This window comes from Parasteatoda tepidariorum, chromosome 1 (genome assembly GCF_982258835.1).
Source record: "Parasteatoda tepidariorum strain Cologne lab strain chromosome 1, Ptep-v5.0, whole genome shotgun sequence".
NCBI classification, from domain to species: Eukaryota; Metazoa; Arthropoda; class Arachnida; order Araneae; family Theridiidae; genus Parasteatoda; species Parasteatoda tepidariorum.
Genome location: NC_141755.1, coordinates 88829347 through 88848267, shown reverse-complemented (window position 1 = coordinate 88848267; position 18921 = coordinate 88829347). Strand labels below are relative to the sequence as shown.

Below are 18921 nucleotides of genomic sequence, written 5' to 3'. Positions count from 1 at the left end.
AGTACCGAATTTTTATTCCATACTTTTCTGAATCATATTACTTCAAACATTGGAATATACAAGAAGTATACATAAACACATAATGTTATACCATTTAATTTTTCAAAAAAAGTATTTTGAGAACAATTTTTATTAAAAAATTATAAACTAAAAAACGGAAAATAAAGAATTCTTAGGATAAAAAAACGATTTTAAGAATTCTTTACATTGAAATTAAAACTTTCATACTGTTTCTTTTTTTATTATTCTTATAGTTCAGAATAATAAAAATCAGACGTAAAAAACCATTCTGTAGAGAACTATCATCAAATGAAAAAAAAATATTTACAAGCAAATTTTTTATTGTAAAAATCATTGCACTTACCTGATTTATAATTCCCGGAGAATTCCAAAATGATAAGGTTCTTGTTTGAAAACTTTATTCTCAAATAATAGATACATAGTTTATCCCTTCATTACTTTTAGATAACATACTACACAGCAAAATTTTAAATTTGTTGTGAATTTGAATATGTAGCTAAAAACAGAATAGCTGAATTCTAGTTGAACTTATTCTTTCAAAACTAAAAAATACTTACCAAGAAAACGATTAAAATTAATTAAGAATCAGCACAAATTGCACTATTTCAAGTAACTTGGAGAATTTTTTATTGTTGTTTTCCGAATTATATGGATACAGAAATATATACTATTCCATAACGAAGAAGAATATGGTATAACTATTACAATTCTGTATGTTCTGAATTCATATTTATTCACTGGAATGATGAAAGCAATGTTGACTTCACTTTAATTCGTAATGAATTGAAGACAGAGGAAATGCATTTTATCTTAATACACACATCTGTAACAGTATCCGAAATCGGAAATCATCAGTTGCAAGTTTGTTGATAATAGAAATTAAAAATTATTGAGGAATTTTTCTTCAAATGTTTGGCGTGTTCTGTTCCTGAAAGATTTATTAATATTCTGGAGATTTATTTCAAGTTCTTCGGCCTTTTCCTTAGGGAAATTTTGTTTTTTATTTGCTGCTAAAAAATGGCGTCTGATTCAGTCAATGATTTTGATGGAACTAAATGAAAACGTGATAAATTAATGTCTGATATTTACAGGCTCCCGCTAGACGGCGTACTCGAGCGTTGCGATCGCGAATAATTGAGTGGTTTTCGCTCAAACTTGAGTTATTTATTTATTATTCAATTGTGTGCGAGCTATAAGCTGGAATTTCTATCGTTTTATTTTAAAAAGCAAACGATAATAAATCTAAATAAAATTTGTTCAGCTATCTAAATTAGTTATATTCTCGCTTCTATTTCAAGTTTAATATTTTTCTGATGAATATGTCTATTGATATTTTGAATTAAAACAACACTTAGTTAACAGCTACATTTCTGAAGAAGACGCTGTTTTACTTTTTGGTAAGTAAATATACTCTGTTCTTATTTTTAAAATAATATTATTTTTAAAATAGTATAATTTAGAATATGTTCTATACACTTTCCATTTAAATTAGCAGTTTTTAGCGATTTTATATAAACTTCTGGTCATTTTTTTCCCAGGAGAAATTTATTAAAATTGAAAGTGAAAAATGTGGATGATTGTGGAATATTAAAAAAAAATCTGATTCCGTTTCTGTCAAAGTATGTGGTGATATATTAAATGAGCGTTAATTGTTTTAATTTTTGTATTTGTAACGTGATAAAATGAAGGTTTAAATTCGCACATTAAGATAAAAATAAAAGTTATGACGTTAATCTCAATCGTTGCAAAATTCATTAAAAATCGTTCTTTTTTTTAGGCTTCTACTGTGTTGTTCTACTGGGGCTGTGAAACGAGGCATCTTCACTACTCTCGCCATCTTGGATTTTAGGTATAATTTTTGATTTGCGTTTTGTTGATGCTTATTTTTCACCAAAAAATTTTGATGATGGATTGTCCTCAATAGCAATATACCTTTCAGAAAAAGATTGAAAATAATGGAGTTGCCTATTCTTTAAATGAGGAGAAATAGAATTTGATAATTTTTAGAACGCTTATATAGATTCTTCTTCAAAAATGTGAAGCAATAAAATGACCCGATTTATGGTTGTGAGTCAGTTATTTATAACTACACATTTGTCTGTTCTTAGAATTTTCAAAATTTAATTTGTTAGAGTTTTAATTAATAAAAACCGATTCAGTTGACATTAGAAATATTTATTTACGTTAACTGCGTGAAATAGTAAGATTTTTTTTTCTTTCGAAATCAAATAACTGACAGATGTATACTGTTAAAAAACTTTCCGAAAAAGGACGATCTTAGAATTATATTGGTATAATTTTATCAGAAAAATATGAAAAAATAATTGAACCCCTTATATCTCAAACTAGACGTAATATCACATACACCTTATATCTCAAATTGTGATAGGATGGTGGTCTTTTATTTTACGTGTATCAAAAGATACTGCAGAACAGAGTAAATATCTACCACCAGTTTATTTGTGAAAATTAAATAAAAAGGAATAAAAGCATATCTTGAGAATTCCTCCAAGAAGACAGGTCTCTTATCGCACTTATCTATGTAAGATATGATACATTCATGATGATAGATTCGGGTTGGTTTAAAACTTTTCTTATAATATCTCTTGATACCAATTCCGCATCCGGATTGCCCAGAAGACAGTGATGACATGGTAAACTAATCATAGAGGTTATAGTTCGCTTGCCGTCAGGCTAACCGTTGGAGGTTCTCGTGGTGTTCAACTCCATGTAACGCAAATACGGGTTCGTTCCATCTAAAAGTCTTCCACGAAGGCAAATTTCTTCCAATACTTGATCACCTCTTTTCTGGATTGGGTGCAAAATTACAAGGCTTAACATTAGTAGTCGTAAACCCAAAAATTTAGTCGGCTGTTCAACGACGGTTATAAAATAAATTAAAACAAAATAATATCTTGAGCTGTGGTGGCTCAGCGGATAGAGCGTCAGCTTTCCAATGAGGTGAACCGGTTTCGAATCCCAGACATTGCTGGTGATACAAATTTCACACCCAGCTCGCACTAATTACTGCGCTGACGTGAAATATCCTCAGTGGTTGACGGATTATGGGTCAGATTCCATTTGCCGTCAAGCTAACCGTGGGTGGGTTTCATGGTTTTGCTCACCATGTAACGCAAATGCGGTTTGGTTCCATCAAAAATTGTCCTTCATGAATGCAAATTTCTCCCAATACTTGATCCAGGAGTTCCCTTGTGTTCTGGATTGGGTTGAACATTAGTAGTCGTAAACCCAAAAAATTGGGTCGGCTGTTCAACGGCGGATATAAGATATAATAATATCCTTAAATACTAAAACAAATATTTTAAAATTGCTCGTATGATAACACTATTACATTTAGTTATTAAATGATTTAAAAATGAGGTATAAGGAGCTTATTTTTACTGAGTAGGTAACCTGAGGGGAAAAAACTCTAACATCATTAATTTTTATAATTTTGACTGATTCACGTTGTGTTTACGTTTGGCGCTGTAAAGCCGACTCCTTCAGTCATTTGAACCCTACATGCCATCAAATAAATTTTCAAGCTTCCTTTTAATTGTTTCTTCTATTGATCTCTTTAATTGTGACTAAAATTAATAATTTCCAATTATATTTTCACAATCGTTGCTTTTAATGCGATCCTTTAAGTTGCTTCAGTATCTATGGCCTGCTTAAATAAGTTTTAGAAGAAACAGTCTAAAAAAAACTTTGTAATTAATCGATTAATTTTTATCTATTCGTTATAAGTCGAAATAACTTTAAAGATCATAAAATACATTTATGAAATGAATTTATTTTCCGAGTATCAATAAAAAAATATGTTTCAAAAAGATATAAAAAAGTAATAAAAATTGTCATAGAATTATTTAAATGTCTCTAAAGAAGTCAAAACATGCAACAAAAATGGTAAATAGTTATAGAAACATGTCTAACAAATTTTATCAAGTGGAGCTAAAATTATCAATACTATTTTATTATTATGCTATTTTTAGGTAAAATCGATTATAATGGACCAGCTATTGTTGATTAAATATAACGGGATCATTTAAAAAAGAGCAAGATTCTAAAACTAAATGGCTTGTAAAGATGAAAGAGCATTTCCGAAATTAAAACGAAAATCTTGTTATTTATTTTATCACGAATCAGTGTTTTGAAAACAATACTTTTAGAATTTGTTATTATTCTAGTTTTTATGTTCTAATTTGGCGTCAAATATTTATCTTTCCGTTTAATGTTTCCCGTGAATTATCCTAGCATTGCGAAAATGGCAAGACATTTTTTTAAACTGGTTTGTATGTTAAACATTTATATCAAAATGTTTAAAGTATAATCATCTCTATAATAATCATTTGAGAAATAAAAATGTAAACTGCTAGTAATTATATCATATGAAGATTTGTAACATTCTAAGTTAATTTAAATTAAGACTAAAACCACTTATAATTTTTTTTCCCCTTTGCATTTCCAAGGAAAAGAAATATTGGTCAAAGTAATATCTTAAGCTCACTAGAAACAATCATTATTCCAACCATTTTTTGGAACATATTCTCTTGCCAAATTATTTTTTGTTAATAATTTTAGAGTTAACTTTTGAAAAAATATGTCATTTTTCTCTTTTCGAAAATTTCAAATTTCTCTGCAAAAATATTTTTGTTCAAACAACACTATATCTTACGTTAAGTAATAAGTTAAAATTATAGCTATCTGTGAAATAAATAATTCTTTTGCACCAAACGCGACATTCGAAGCAAATTTCGTGAATTTTATTTTCTTTCTGAATTGTGAAAAACGGAAGTAATTACATAGTATATGTAAATTATTTTCAAAACCCAAAAAGTACAGATAATAGAAGTAAAACGAAATCTTATAACATTGCAAACTTTTCAACTGATAAAAAATAGTTTTTTTTCGATTTATGATTGTTTAAAAATACTTAAAATTTTCCACGTCATGATTTTCAAATAACTTAAGTTGAACAAGAAGAAATTCTTTTCAATAATAATAAGAAAGGGGAAATAATCTTTTAAAAATTCATGCTATATTCAGAGTGACTTTTTCATTACATATCAAAATGATTGATTTGTGTTGTGATTTCGATGAAAAGTTTTCCTGGTTATGTGTTGCTAAATTTGAGGAGGAAAATTGTTAAGATTGACACTTCGTGTTCACAGACGTCAACAAATACGGTTACAGTAGACGTCAATGTTTAGTAATTGTCAGAATGCGAGCAATCAATAAAAACTGAACATTAAGCTTTACTTATGGTATTCAAAGTGGAGAAAAAAAATTAGAACGGATTAGTATTTTGTCACAGGGTTTTACCTTTTGATAAAAAGGGTTTTACCCACTTTTTATTTTTATTTCTTTATTTCTTTGATAAAAAAAGGATTATCAAACTGTGAATTTGAATTATTATATCAACTTTCCTTGACTTTTCTAACAGAGTTTATATACTTAACATATACACCGAAGAGCCATTACATTATGACTACCCTCCATCTATAACAATGGGCTCGCCCAGATTTTCATGGTTTCTCGATCAGGAACAATGTTTTCATGGGGCACATTAGGTCCCATAATCCTCATAGAAATCCCTGATGTCTGTAAGCTACTTGAACATAGTTGCAGACCAGGTTCACCCATTCATGGCAACAGTTTTTCCTGCGCGGGATGGTGTTTACCAATAGGATAATGCACCATGTCATAAGGGTCGAATCGTCATGGATTGGTTCGAGGAACATTCCAGTGACTTTCAAATCATGTCTTGGCCCCCAAATTCACCTGACCTTAATCCAATAGAGCATTTGTGGTCCTACTTGGAAAACCAAATTCGTGTTGCCACTCTAGCCCCTCGCAATGTGAGGGAATTGCAGGACCAGTTGGTGAGCGCTTGGTACCAGATACCTCAGACTACCTATCAGCACCTTGTGGAATCAATGTCACGGCGGGTGCTAGCAGTTTTGAGGGCTAAAGGTGGTCCTACATGCTATTAGCAGGGTGGTCATAATGTAATGGCTCTTCGGTGTATATACCTCATAGGTTGATTAGCTTATAAGAGATTCTGATATTTAATTTTTCAATTTTGAATTGGGTTAAATGATTTCTCAGTGCTTTTTATTCCTATTTGCTACAAGAACTGTGTAAATAAATCCATCTTAAAGTTTTCTATTAATTTCAAATTTATTTTGAATGTGTATTCTCCATAGTTGAACATATGCAGACTACGAAATAGCATAAAACGGAACTATATGCAGTCGCGAATGTCTACTTAAATCCTATTCCGCAATGGTCTTTTTTAACTTGTAACGGAGTATAGTATCAAAATCGGCTTCGTTTGTTCTTAGAAATATGAGGAATTCTGCTGTTTGATTATTATAGAACATTATTTACAGATTGGCTCGTTTAGTTAAATACTTTCAGGATTTCGCTCAACTTTTTGTACAACAAGTAGAAAATCCAATCTCATCTGCAATCATAAATCTAGAAAATTTAAAATACCAAGTATTCAATTAATAGTTCTGTGTTGTTGTTGTTTCTAATGTCACTTGCTACGCGGGCAAGCTTGTTGGTGAAACCGAGCAAATTTAAGGCAGAATGTGCTATTCTTGTTTTTCAGTGGCGCCATCTATGGCCAAGAATTCGACTTCTGCCACATCATACGTCACACCTGTTTATAAGGTGGACCCATTCATGCATCCATTCATTCATCCACAGATCGTAATTTTGACCTGAATCAGAGAACGATCGATCTCCAATCCAGTACCCCTAGAGGTATTGATTTGTTATGGGAACATGGAGGACTTTGCGACTTGACAGAATTTTAACGTGCATCAGTCACCAACGTCTTCGACCGGCGGGGTTTCAGCCCACGAACTCTCGGACATGGGCCCAGCGCCCTACCGACCAGGCTATCCCGGTACAACAAGAAGAAAATCCACTCTGATCTACAATCATAAATCTAGTAAATTATAATACCAAGTATTCAATTGATAGTTCTTCGTATCGAGTTTATACTATATTTCAAATTAATATTTTTCTATTCAAATGAATCTTTTTTTTTAAATTATTTTTTTTAAAGAAAACAAGGAAAATTGAGTGTTAAAATAACATTCTCCACTCTTTAATGACATTGACCTCCAGTGAATATTAATTAGACAACTGTGGATATCTAAAAATATCAAGTTCACTTTCTACCGGAGGCGGAATATCTTAAGCAGGCATCCCCGCAGAGTGGTGGGATGAATATATATGAGATAGATCGTGGAATGATATTTGTGTCACTAACTTTAGGCCGGATTTTAAATGCTTCTGCGTGCATAAGTTCGAGGAAATATAAGTGTCATCTGACTCTGGTAAGGGAAGTACCCATAAAAATGTCACGATTTGTATCGATTGCGAATGCATCGCGTGTTTTTATAACTATCATTTATGCATTTCATAATATCAGCTGATAATTTTATGTGTACTAATTATTTCCACTAATAGATTGTTAATTAATCATATTCATGGAGACGGGAAAAGAAATAATGACTGACTAAGTGAAGTCAAGGTTGTCAAACGATTCAGACTGTTTTTTTTTTTCTTTTTATAATTACATACTTGCCAAATTTTACGGTCCTGTAGTGCAGTGTTCCCCAACCCCCGGTCCGGTACTGGTCCGTGGATCAAATGATACCAGGCCGACCATTTCATTGAAACTGAATTTAAATCTCTAGGTTTATACCCCTAATTAAAAATATCTGTGTTCCATTAAAATTTTATTTATTTAAAAAAATGGGCCCCCCAAGGTAGTGACATAAATTTTTTAATGATTTTAATGTATCATTGTCTCCGATTACCCCTAGATGAAACCGTCTCATTGCAAAGAAACAAGCTCAGGGTTCTCATAGTTTTAACGTTCTAGTAAGTTAAAATGTTAAATCACTTTGCATTTATTTTTTGGTGTAACTGTATTTTGTTTTGAAGACATGTTTAAATATAATTAAATTAAAATTAATAAATCAAAATAATCTAAAATGTAAACAATCAACTCCCCCCCCCATCGGGTCGCGGTAAAATTATCAAACGTATACAGGTTCGCGGTGATGAAAAGGTTGGGGAACATTGCCGTAGTGGACTGATCGTTAAGACACGGTTCCCAATAGAACACCGAAGTCAAGCGTCACTGGTTGAGGTCAGTAAGCAGGTGGGTGACGACTTTGATCAGCCTGAGTAGGGACCGAGGGTGCGCGGTATCGGTCCTCGTTAAACTGTTCTACCGTAAAGTGCTCGATTTTGAGGCGAGCTGGTCGTCGGGCTACCAAAGCAGGGTAGCCATCCACTCTACAGAGGATAAAAATTGCGACGGCATGTCTTCGGATCATCCTCAGGGATGTTTCCCAGACAGTCGCCAATAGCCCATTGGGCTGCTCTAGAGTAGCGTAAAAAAGTACCTACCTACCCAAATTTTTTATGATTTTCACAAACGATATTTTTTAGTGGAAGCCAATTTTATCATTTAGCAATATTACTCTGAACTTAAAAAAAATTTATTTAAATTCATTTTTGCCACCAACATTAAGAATTTAATAAATATGAATTTAATAATAATGAAGATCGAGGAGGGAAAAAAACAATACAAAAAAGGCGATTGGATAGTCACCTATTTCATATTAAGGTTTTGACAAATCAATAATGTGAAGAATCGGTTTTTTCCGAGAGTTATTACACGGTGAAGAGATAAGCTGTGCTGTGGACAAATAGTTGCTGTCCACTAGTACACATGGAGAACAAAGAAAAGTAGTACAATGACGAAGAAGACAGGAATACCAAAACGGAAATATTTTGAATAATATTAATTTTGTATAAAATAATTTTGAATAATAAAAAACGGTTCTTGTCTAACTCGATTTAAAAAAAAAAAAAAAAAAAAAAAAAAAATTAACATCAAAAATTTAAAGTTTTATTTCGAAATTTTTAAGGGATGTAAATAAATACTTGTGACATTCGTGAATATTTATATTTTTATGATTTTAATCGATGAAAAATCTCAAAAATCAATCTTGAAAAATCTCAAATGTTGTCAGTGCAAACCGGAAATGCCGAAACAGGAACTTCAGGAACCAGTGTGAACCAGGAGCAAAATTCGTATCGACTAACCAGCGCTGGGACTCGAACCTGGGACACCTCATAAGGCGAGCGTTCGATCTCCTGAGCCAGCGCGACTCTGCAAAGACAGTATATAAAGAATGCATCTTTTCCTAAGCAGTACGCAATAAATCATGCCTTTCTATATCCTTCTCCTTTTTTTAATTGATTTTTCAAATCACCGTGGTCATTTTTATGACAACCAATGTGAATAGATTTAAGTTTAGCGCAGTACAGTCGCAGCTGGCTTAAACTCAGGTTATAATTTATATTCAATCAACCAATTCTCCACCTTTGAAGCAATATGTTATTTTTGGACGATATGATATGATGATGACTGATGATATGAATTTCAAAATTTATCTATTTAGTAGCATAACTGGTTATCTTTTCGAGGTCAAATAAACCTTAATGGAATGTATTTTGATAATTTCCAGAAAATGACATTAGCGTAAACAAAAAACAGTTGCGTATTTATTGCGGTAATGTTCTTTATAGTTTCTCGCTGCACATTAAGGTCAAAATGAATACGTGGCAAGAAAAACTCTGTAAGTATAGTGTGGGTAAAAAATATTTGTATGAGGTAACCAATTAGTGGGCTCGTTATTAACCAATCAATCATTGTTTTTACACGTGCATAACATGTGCAATACACGTGAATTAATTGGTTTCTGCAAGGGAAAGAAAGAAAACACGCTGGAAAAAGCAGTGAAAGAATGTTTTTTTAGATTTATTATATAACTTTCAGTATAGTTGCTATTTAAATAAGAAATTTTTTTAAAAAAAACTTTTATTTTAAAGTAAGCTGTCTTAATTAACAATTAATATAAAAAAAATTTTTATAAAGTCAATTATCTCTTAGATCAAAGAAAAATTTTATTTTAGTTAGTTTTTACTAAATGATTAAAAAATTTTTTCTCCCACATGAAACTAAAATTAATTTAATTTAATTAATTAATTAATATTTGTAAAAACTGTATTAACATCAAGTGTCATGCACTTACAAGTTTAAAAAAATGTATTTGAACTTGAGTGGATAAATAAAAAGTATTTTACTAAAGATTGAAAATTTGAATAAGATATAGAGAGAGTGTGAACTAATAGTAGGAATTGAAAAATAATTACCAATTATTAGAATTTCAATTTTTTTTATTTAAATAACTAATGTTTTTATAATATAAAAAGAATTTTAAACTTCAATTTATTATAGTTACGTTTTTATATAATTATTTTCTTAAAAATATTAATATTTTTTATAAGTTAATGCTTTTTTACTCACTAAATTAATATTTTTTTTCATGAATATTATTTATTTAGTTTTTTAAAAAAAAAAAATTTTTTTTTTGTTGATATATAGACATTTGCTTCTTTCGTTTAAGAAAATATAGCATAAGTTGGAAACGAATCCCTTTTTTCTTGAACTTTTCAATCATTTAAATACTAATGCTTCTAATTATTTTATAATTATTTAAAAATTAATAACAAACAATTATTAAGCTGTTATTAATATTTAAATAATCAAATTTTCTAATAAAATGAAAAAGGATTTTTTAGCTCTTTTATATATATTTTAATGACTTATTTTTAAGCCTTTCCAAGTTTTTATATAATTCGAAATTTTTTCTTATTTATTATTATTTTTTTAATTAAAATAAAATATTTTTGTTCTGTTCGATTGATCGACAATTTAATAGCTGGTTGATGAATAGATACAACAAAATCTGGAAGCGAAGCACTCTTTCTCCGTAATCCGATTTCGCCTAGCGTTTTTTTAATATTACAGTTCTTTTCCAGAAAAAATAACAATGTGGCGGCAAAAATGCTTTATTATTGCTTTTTATTTTGAAGAAACAAAGCAGTTACGTTTACCTTAATATTTTAATTTGGTAATTCCGTTTACCATAGTATTTTATTCTTGCTTACCATAATATTTTAAATATTTATATTTGGATTTTGATTTGGTGGTTTTTGATTTCCCCCGAGACAGGCTCTATGCACAGCTTTTATTTTGACTTTCAATAACTTATCTAAAATTTAATTTAGGATTCTGATTATTTTATAGAAATTTAAGATAAACACAGACATCATTTAAAAGCAATCCCTTTCGTGAAATATCGCAAAGAACTTAACAATTTATTTTTCTTTAGAATTTTAAGTTTGAAAAAAAAATGAGAGTTACTAGGACGTCTTGCGCAAGCAGTAAAAGACATAAAAATCCCTGTAATGACTTGAAACAACTTTAAGAAAGGAAAATTTCAGAACCTTGCAATTTATTTTTCTCTAGAATTTTACGTTTGAAAAAAAAAGAGTTACTAGGACGTCTTGGGCGCGCTAGGATGTCTAAAAATCCCGGTAATGACTTAAAAGAACTTTAAGTGGGAAAATTTTTCGGCCCCTTTAAACTAAAAGGATGGAGAACAAAAAGAAATAAAAACTTGATAGAAGAAAAAAAAACATGAACTACACCTTTTTTTCAGCTATATAAGTTATTTTTGCACACAGAGCCTTTTTTGTGGCTGAAAAAATCGTCCTATTTAAAGAACTGACACAACAAAAAAATTAACAAAAAGCTGCCTATTTTACTTTATTAAATTCCAAATTTTACGCTTTTTTAAATTGTCACATAATACCACTGAATTCTTCAAATACTTCTATGATTAATGCTTCGTTTCAAAAAGTTCAAATGGACACTGGGATATTAAGTTTTATAAAAGTTCTTTAGTTTAACAGAATTTTCGTGCAATAGTGTGTTATCGAATATTTTCGTGTACCATACTCTACTTGGAAACAGTTGATGGCACTGGGCTGGGAAACGCGGAGACAGCCAATCTTTGTTTTATCTGTAAAAAAAATAATAAAAATATGACTAGAAAGCTTCTAAAATGGAATTTACCATTTTGAACTTGTTAAAATAAATGAAATAGCTAAGTAGTGTAAGTAAAGAAAATGTTTGGAGAACAACCTACCATCATTAGATTACTTACACCTATTTTCAATTAAAGACATCAGTTAATTTAATAGCATTTTCCTCAGAGATTAATTGCTGTAAGACTTAAGTTTACAGTTACACTCTTAAGTTTTCTAAATCATGTATCTTAAAGACGAATAAATGAAACATATCTCACAACTTAAGCTAGCAATAAGAATAGTGATGCGATAACAAAAGGCTATATAAATATATGTTACTGACTGTGAATGACCGAAATTGGTGGTTGTTGATTTCCACTGATGAATGTTGACAATCACATAGTCGCTTTGGTAAATGTCCGAAATATATACTGGGTCTAGTTAAGTGCCACTGCCCGGTATGCCCTACATCAATGTTTTTTTAAGGTCAAGTGCCAGTATGCATTTAACCGGTACTCCGAACACTGATGTTTCTCCTAATATATCCTCAGCAGATATTAAAATATCAAAGAAATTCTAATATTAGCAAATAAATTAGTATCAAATCAGATATAACAAATATTTCTGTCATTCACCAAAGCGACTATGTGATTGTTGACATTCACCGGTGAAAGTCGACATTCTCTCGATTTCGACCATTCACGGTAACATATACATAAAGTAGGCATTCGAACCTGCAGCCATTCGCTTCGCACTCAGACACGCTAACCGCTCGACTGTCTGGCCGGCATAATTGAAACATTGTATTCACCTTATTCCGGACCATGTTTCATGTTCTTCACGGTAGGGGGCAGTATTATTCAGGTAGAAGCTATTTCTGCTAAGTGTGAACTATATTTCTGCTAAGTGTGAACTAAATTGCGGAAATCCGCATTTCAATGATCAGCTAATTGCATATGAATTTAGGATAATTTCCCAAAATACTTTATTCTCATATCTTCATCTGATATTTTCAAGTATGAAAAACACATTTTTTTTTCTCAGAAAACAAGACACAAAAATTATATTCAGAACAACTGAGTATTCAGAGCATATAGCATATACAAACAAACCCGGAACGTCAAAAAAAAAAGAAAAGAAAAAAGAAATAGTCACGTTAATGCTATGACATCAGAAGAGGACCTCAATATTTCCGGTAGGTTTTTTTTCAATTTTTTTATATAGGATAGATAGCGAATAGAACACTTTATTGATATGAACTATACGTTTATTACCTTTCAATACCTTTCCCAACTTATAACTCAGTTTGTTTCAGCTTTCCGTTGCCCATGCGAGAAAAGAATTTTCATTCAGAAATTTGTAAAGCATGCACGTTTAAGCTTTCATGCTTTTGACAGCTCACACGCCTGATGTTTCAATTTCTTGTTGCCCATGCGAAAAAGAAATGAGGATTTTCTTTGTCGTCGTGTAAGAGTATAATTGGGTATAATATGAAAAAAACACAACGACTTCGATTTAGTAGGAACAACATATGACGCAATGCTAAACGAATGGATTTTAGTTGTTGTTTATTTAGTTATTGTTATTAGTAGTTGTTGTTATTTGTTTTAGTTGTTGTTGTTTATTTAGTTGTATTTAGTTTCAATAACTTTTCTTTATAATGCAATAAAATCTAGCGAGCAGCTATTTAAACGATCGAACACTTCGTTTGTTTATTTGTGGCTTGAAGTTAGGCTCGCAGAAAATGCCGTTCATGGGTTAAATTTAGTAGGAACAACACAACCTGTGACGTAGGCTATATTATACCCAATTACGATTGCTAAAAACAAAAGTGAGAAATAGTGTGATTAGTAAAAATAAAAGTGCGAAGAGAAATTTTTTTCCTTTATATTTTTATTTCAGGCATTAAGTTAAGTATCAAAAATTCAACACATCATGCCATTTATCTTTCTAATTTATGTGATTACAATAACCCAAGCGACGATAGAACTAAATTGATTGTTAATAGTTGGGTTAAAAAATTAATTGTTACGGACTTTTAAAAGTAATCTTATGATTTATAGGAATGAATTTAGAGTTTTCTAGAATTTGCTAGACCAATTAAAAAGGAAAGTTAAGACACAATGGAGAAGTCAACACAGGATGTATAAAAACATCTTATCTGAAACTTCACTAAAACATGCAACTGTGAGAAAAATTGATAATTTTTTAACTTAAAACAAATATCAGCGTTCAAAATTTATTTTGCAAAATAAATCTCCCTCAGTTGCTTAAGTACTAAGATGGTTGCGCAGCTTTGAAAGCTAAATTTACCATTACTTAGCTAAATTTACCAGTAAATAAATTTACCATAGGCTTCCTGCCTTAAGCGGACGCCATACCGCGGAAGTAAATTTTCGTCCCAAATTCTCTTTCGATTTCATTCTTAATTTAAAATTGGAAGTGTAAAAAAAAAGCGAGTTCAGATGAACCTAGAGTAAGCCATGAAATTTCAAATACTGAAAAGAAAATTTTGAAGTATTCAAATGTAAATAAATTATGAGATTTTAACTTAGAATTACGCAACAGAGAAGTTTTATTCTAATAGTTTGCTTGCGTTTTAATATTTTTAAGTCTTTTTATTTTTGAGCAATTAAAGCTTCATGACTTACTCTAGATTTGCTTGAACTTACCTTTTTTTTTCTTTTAAAGTTTTAAATTAGTAATGAAGGAAAGAGAGATGAAGGAAAGAATATTTCCACGCAAATTCTCTTTCTACTTCATTGCTAATTTAAAATTTGAAGTGTAAAAAAAAGCGAGTTCAGATGAACCTAGAGTAAGCCATGAAATTTCATATACTGAAAAGAAAATTTTGAAGTATTCAAATGTAAATAAATTATGAGATTTTAACTTAGAATTACGCAACAGAGATGTTTTCTTCTAATAATTTGCTTGCATTTTAATATTTTGAAGTATTTTCATTTTTGAGCAATTAAAACTTCATCACTTACTCTAGATTTGCTTGAACTTACCTTTTTTTTTCTTTTAAAGTTTTAAATTAGTAATGAAGGAAAGAGAGATGAAGGAAAGAATATTTCCTCGCAAATTCTCTTTCTACTTCATTGCTAATTTAAAATTTGAAGTGTAAAAAAAAGCGAGTTCAGATGAACCTAGAGTAAGCCATGAAATTTCATATACTGAAAAGAAAATTTTGAAGTATTCAAATGTAAATAAATTATGAGATTTTAACTTAGAATTACGCAACAGAGATGTTTTCTTCTAATAATTTGCTTGCATTTTAATATTTTGAAGTATTTTCATTTTTGAGCAATTAAAACTTCATCACTTACTCTAGATTTGCTTGAACTTACCTTTTTTTTTCTTTTAAAGTTTTAAATTAGTAATGAAGGAAAGAGAGATGAAGGAAAGAATATTTCCTCGCAAATTCTCTTTCTACTTCATTGCTAATTTAAAATTTGAAGTGTAAAAAAAAGCGAGTTCAGATGAACCTAGAGTAAGCCATGAAATTTCATATACTGAAAAGAAAATTTTGAAGTATTCAAATGTAAATAAATTATGAGATTTTAACTTAGAATTACGCAACAAAGATGTTTTCTTCTAATAATTTGCTTGCATTTTAATATTTTGAAGTATTTTCATTTTTGAGCAATTAAAACTTCATCACTTACTCTAGATTTGCTTGAACTTACCTTTTTTTTTCTTTTAAAGTTTTAAATTAGTAATGAAGGAAAGAGAGATGAAGGAAAGAATATTTCCTCGCAAATTCTCTTTCTACTTCATTGCTAATTTAAAATTTGAAGTGTAAAAAAAAGCGAGTTCAGATGAACCTAGAGTAAGCCATGAAATTTCATATACTGAAAAGAAAATTTTGAAGTATTCAAATGTAAATAAATTATGAGATTTTAACTTAGAATTACGCAACAGAGATGTTTTCTTCTAATAATTTGCTTGCATTTTAATATTTTGAAGTATTTTCATTTTTGAGCAATTAAAACTTCATCACTTACTCTAGATTTGCTTGAACTTACCTTTTTTTTTCTTTTAAAGTTTTAAATTAGTAATGAAGGAAAGAGAGATGAAGGAAAGAATATTTCCTCGCAAATTCTCTTTCTACTTCATTGCTAATTTAAAATTTGAAGTGCAAAAAAAAGCGAGTTCAGATGAACCTAGAGTAAGCCATGAAATTTCATATACTGAAAAGAAAATTTTGAAGTATTCAAATGTAAATAAATTATGAGATTTTAACTTAGAATTACGCAACAGAGATGTTTTCTTCTAATAATTTGCTTGCATTTTAATATTTTGAAGTATTTTCATTTTTGAGCAATTAAAACTTCATCACTTACTCTAGATTTGCTTGAACTTACCTTTTTTTTTCTTTTAAATTTTTAAATTAGTAATGAAGGAAAGAGAGATGAAGGAAAGAATATTTCCTCGCAAATTCTCTTTCTACTTCATTGCTAATTTAAAATTTGAAGTGTAAAAAAAAGCGAGTTCAGATGAACCTAGAGTAAGCCATGAAATTTCATATACTGAAAAGAAAATTTTGAAGTATTCAAATGTAAATAAATTATGAGATTTTAACTTAGAATTACGCAACAGAGATGTTTTCTTCTAATAATTTGCTTGCATTTTAATATTTTGAAGTATTTTCATTTTTGAGCAATTAAAACTTCATCACTTACTCTAGATTTGCTTGAACTTACCTTTTTTTTTCTTTTAAAGTTTTAAATTAGTAATGAAGGAAAGAGAGATGAAGGAAAGAATATTTCCTCGCAAATTCTCTTTCTACTTCATTGCTAATTTAAAATTTGAAGTGTAAAAAAAAGCGAGTTCAGATGAACCTAGAGTAAGCCATGAAATTTCATATACTGAAAAGAAAATTTTGAAGTATTCAAATGTAAATAAATTATGAGATTTTAACTTAGAATTACGCAACAGAGATGTTTTCTTCTAATAATTTGCTTGCATTTTAATATTTTGAAGTATTTTCATTTTTGAGCAATTAAAACTTCATCACTTACTCTAGATTTGCTTGAACTTACCTTTTTTTTTCTTTTAAAGTTTTAAATTAGTAATGAAGGAAAGAGAGATGAAGGAAAGAATATTTCCTCGCAAATTCTCTTTCTACTTCATTGCTAATTTAAAATTTGAAGTGTAAAAAAAAGCGAGTTCAGATGAACCTAGAGTAAGCCATGAAATTTCATATACTGAAAAGAAAATTTTGAAGTATTCAAATGTAAATAAATTATGAGATTTTAACTTAGAATTACGCAACAGAGATGTTTTCTTCTAATAATTTGCTTGCATTTTAATATTTTGAAGTATTTTCATTTTTGAGCAATTAAAACTTCATCACTTACTCTAGATTTGCTTGAACTTACCTTTTTTTTTCTTTTAAAGTTTTAAATTAGTAATGAAGGAAAAAGAGAATTTGAGACAAAAATTTTCTTCCGATGTATGGCGTCCTCATCTGAACAAAACAGCTTGTAAACATCGCATCAAATGATATTTCTTAAGCTTTACGATTCGGAACTTATCGTCATCAAGCGATTATACTTGTTTCTCTTCTATAAACAAGAATCATTAGTTCTGCACGAGCGAATAAACATTCCTCTACTTCTGACATGTGCTTTGCATGAAATAACTCATCTGGACAACCATCAATCGTCAATCGATATTGCAATTAAGAATGATCATATGCCGTTTACATTCATTTTCTGCTTGTGTGGTTCTGGACCTTGACGAATGTCTTTGTTTTTGATCAAGATGTTTTTTTTATTTCTAATTTAAACTGGACACTGTTCATCAATGCTGATGGTGAACTATAGACAATTAAATGTATAATTAATCAGATATAAAAGAAATAATTTCTGTGGTAGCTTTAACAAACAAAAAAAAAGAGAAGAAATCTGATATCCAATATTTTTTTTTTCAATATTAAAATTATATAATAGAAAGAAATAGTGGTTTCATTGTAAATATTAAAAAAATTCATAACTGAAAAGTATTTATTTTACATTCCACATCGTTTCATTGTTATATATACCAAATATTTTTTTTCTTTCTAATGCCCAACTGTGTTAACATCCGTCAATTCAGGCATTTACAGGGCGATTTGTTGGCCTCTCTTTCAGGGGCACCATATTAGGTGGGCCAACGTCGCTCCCACAGTGAGGACAGATAGTACAGAGAAGGAAAGAACATCCATGTCTTGCCCGGGATTCGAACCCAGAACCTTTCTGATGCAAGGACAGTTCCCTGCCCCCTACGCAGGCCGGTCGGCTATATACCAAATATAAAGTAAATTAGATAAATATTTTATTTTTTAAATATCTGTCACTTATCTAATGGGCGGGGTGGAGTTGGGACTCCAGGTGTGCAAGATGAAGAAATTAAATTAAAACAAATTTCCAAATATTAGGAAATAATTTGTATGCTAGTAAGATAATAATCAGAAAAGGCACAACGATCCGTTAGAAATCAAGCCCAACAGCTGAAAAGGTATTGATTAATTTTAACGGAAGAAATCTTAAGCGATGATAAGAATTTCAGCTAAGTAGGGTATTTGAGGATCATTGGATATCCTGATTTTGGAAATATATTTCATGTTCTTTTAACCAAAGCTCCAATTTTATCCTACTCAAATTTGCTTCTTTTTCTTTATTAGTTAAACAACTTTTTTTTCGTATTGCAACTTGTTTGTCTTGCACTTTCTTCTGTCATTTTGTGCTCAGACAGTGAGGAAAGTTCTTGTTTATAGAACCAATACTATATTATGTCCATTTTGTGCCCTTATTCGCTCTTTATTCGCGTAGTTTTGAATTTCTTCATACATAGCACGAAGTATGCTCTATATTCAGTCAAATATAACCACAAATTTGCTCTTTTTTGAGGAGAGCTTCTCTCATGGCAGTAAAGTAATAA

At 30.1% G+C, this 18921-nt stretch overlaps 1 long non-coding RNA gene across 1 annotated transcript; it reads left to right on the top strand.

Moving 5' to 3' along the window:
• Positions 1 to 1235: 1235 nt before the first annotated feature.
• On the top strand, positions 1236 to 17903 carry LOC122271321 (uncharacterized). Its single transcript, XR_015435422.1, has 3 exons — positions 1236 to 1418; positions 1799 to 1870; positions 17409 to 17903. It is a non-coding gene; the product is annotated as an uncharacterized LOC122271321 (long non-coding RNA).
• The last annotated feature ends 1018 nt before the right edge of the window (positions 17904 to 18921 follow it).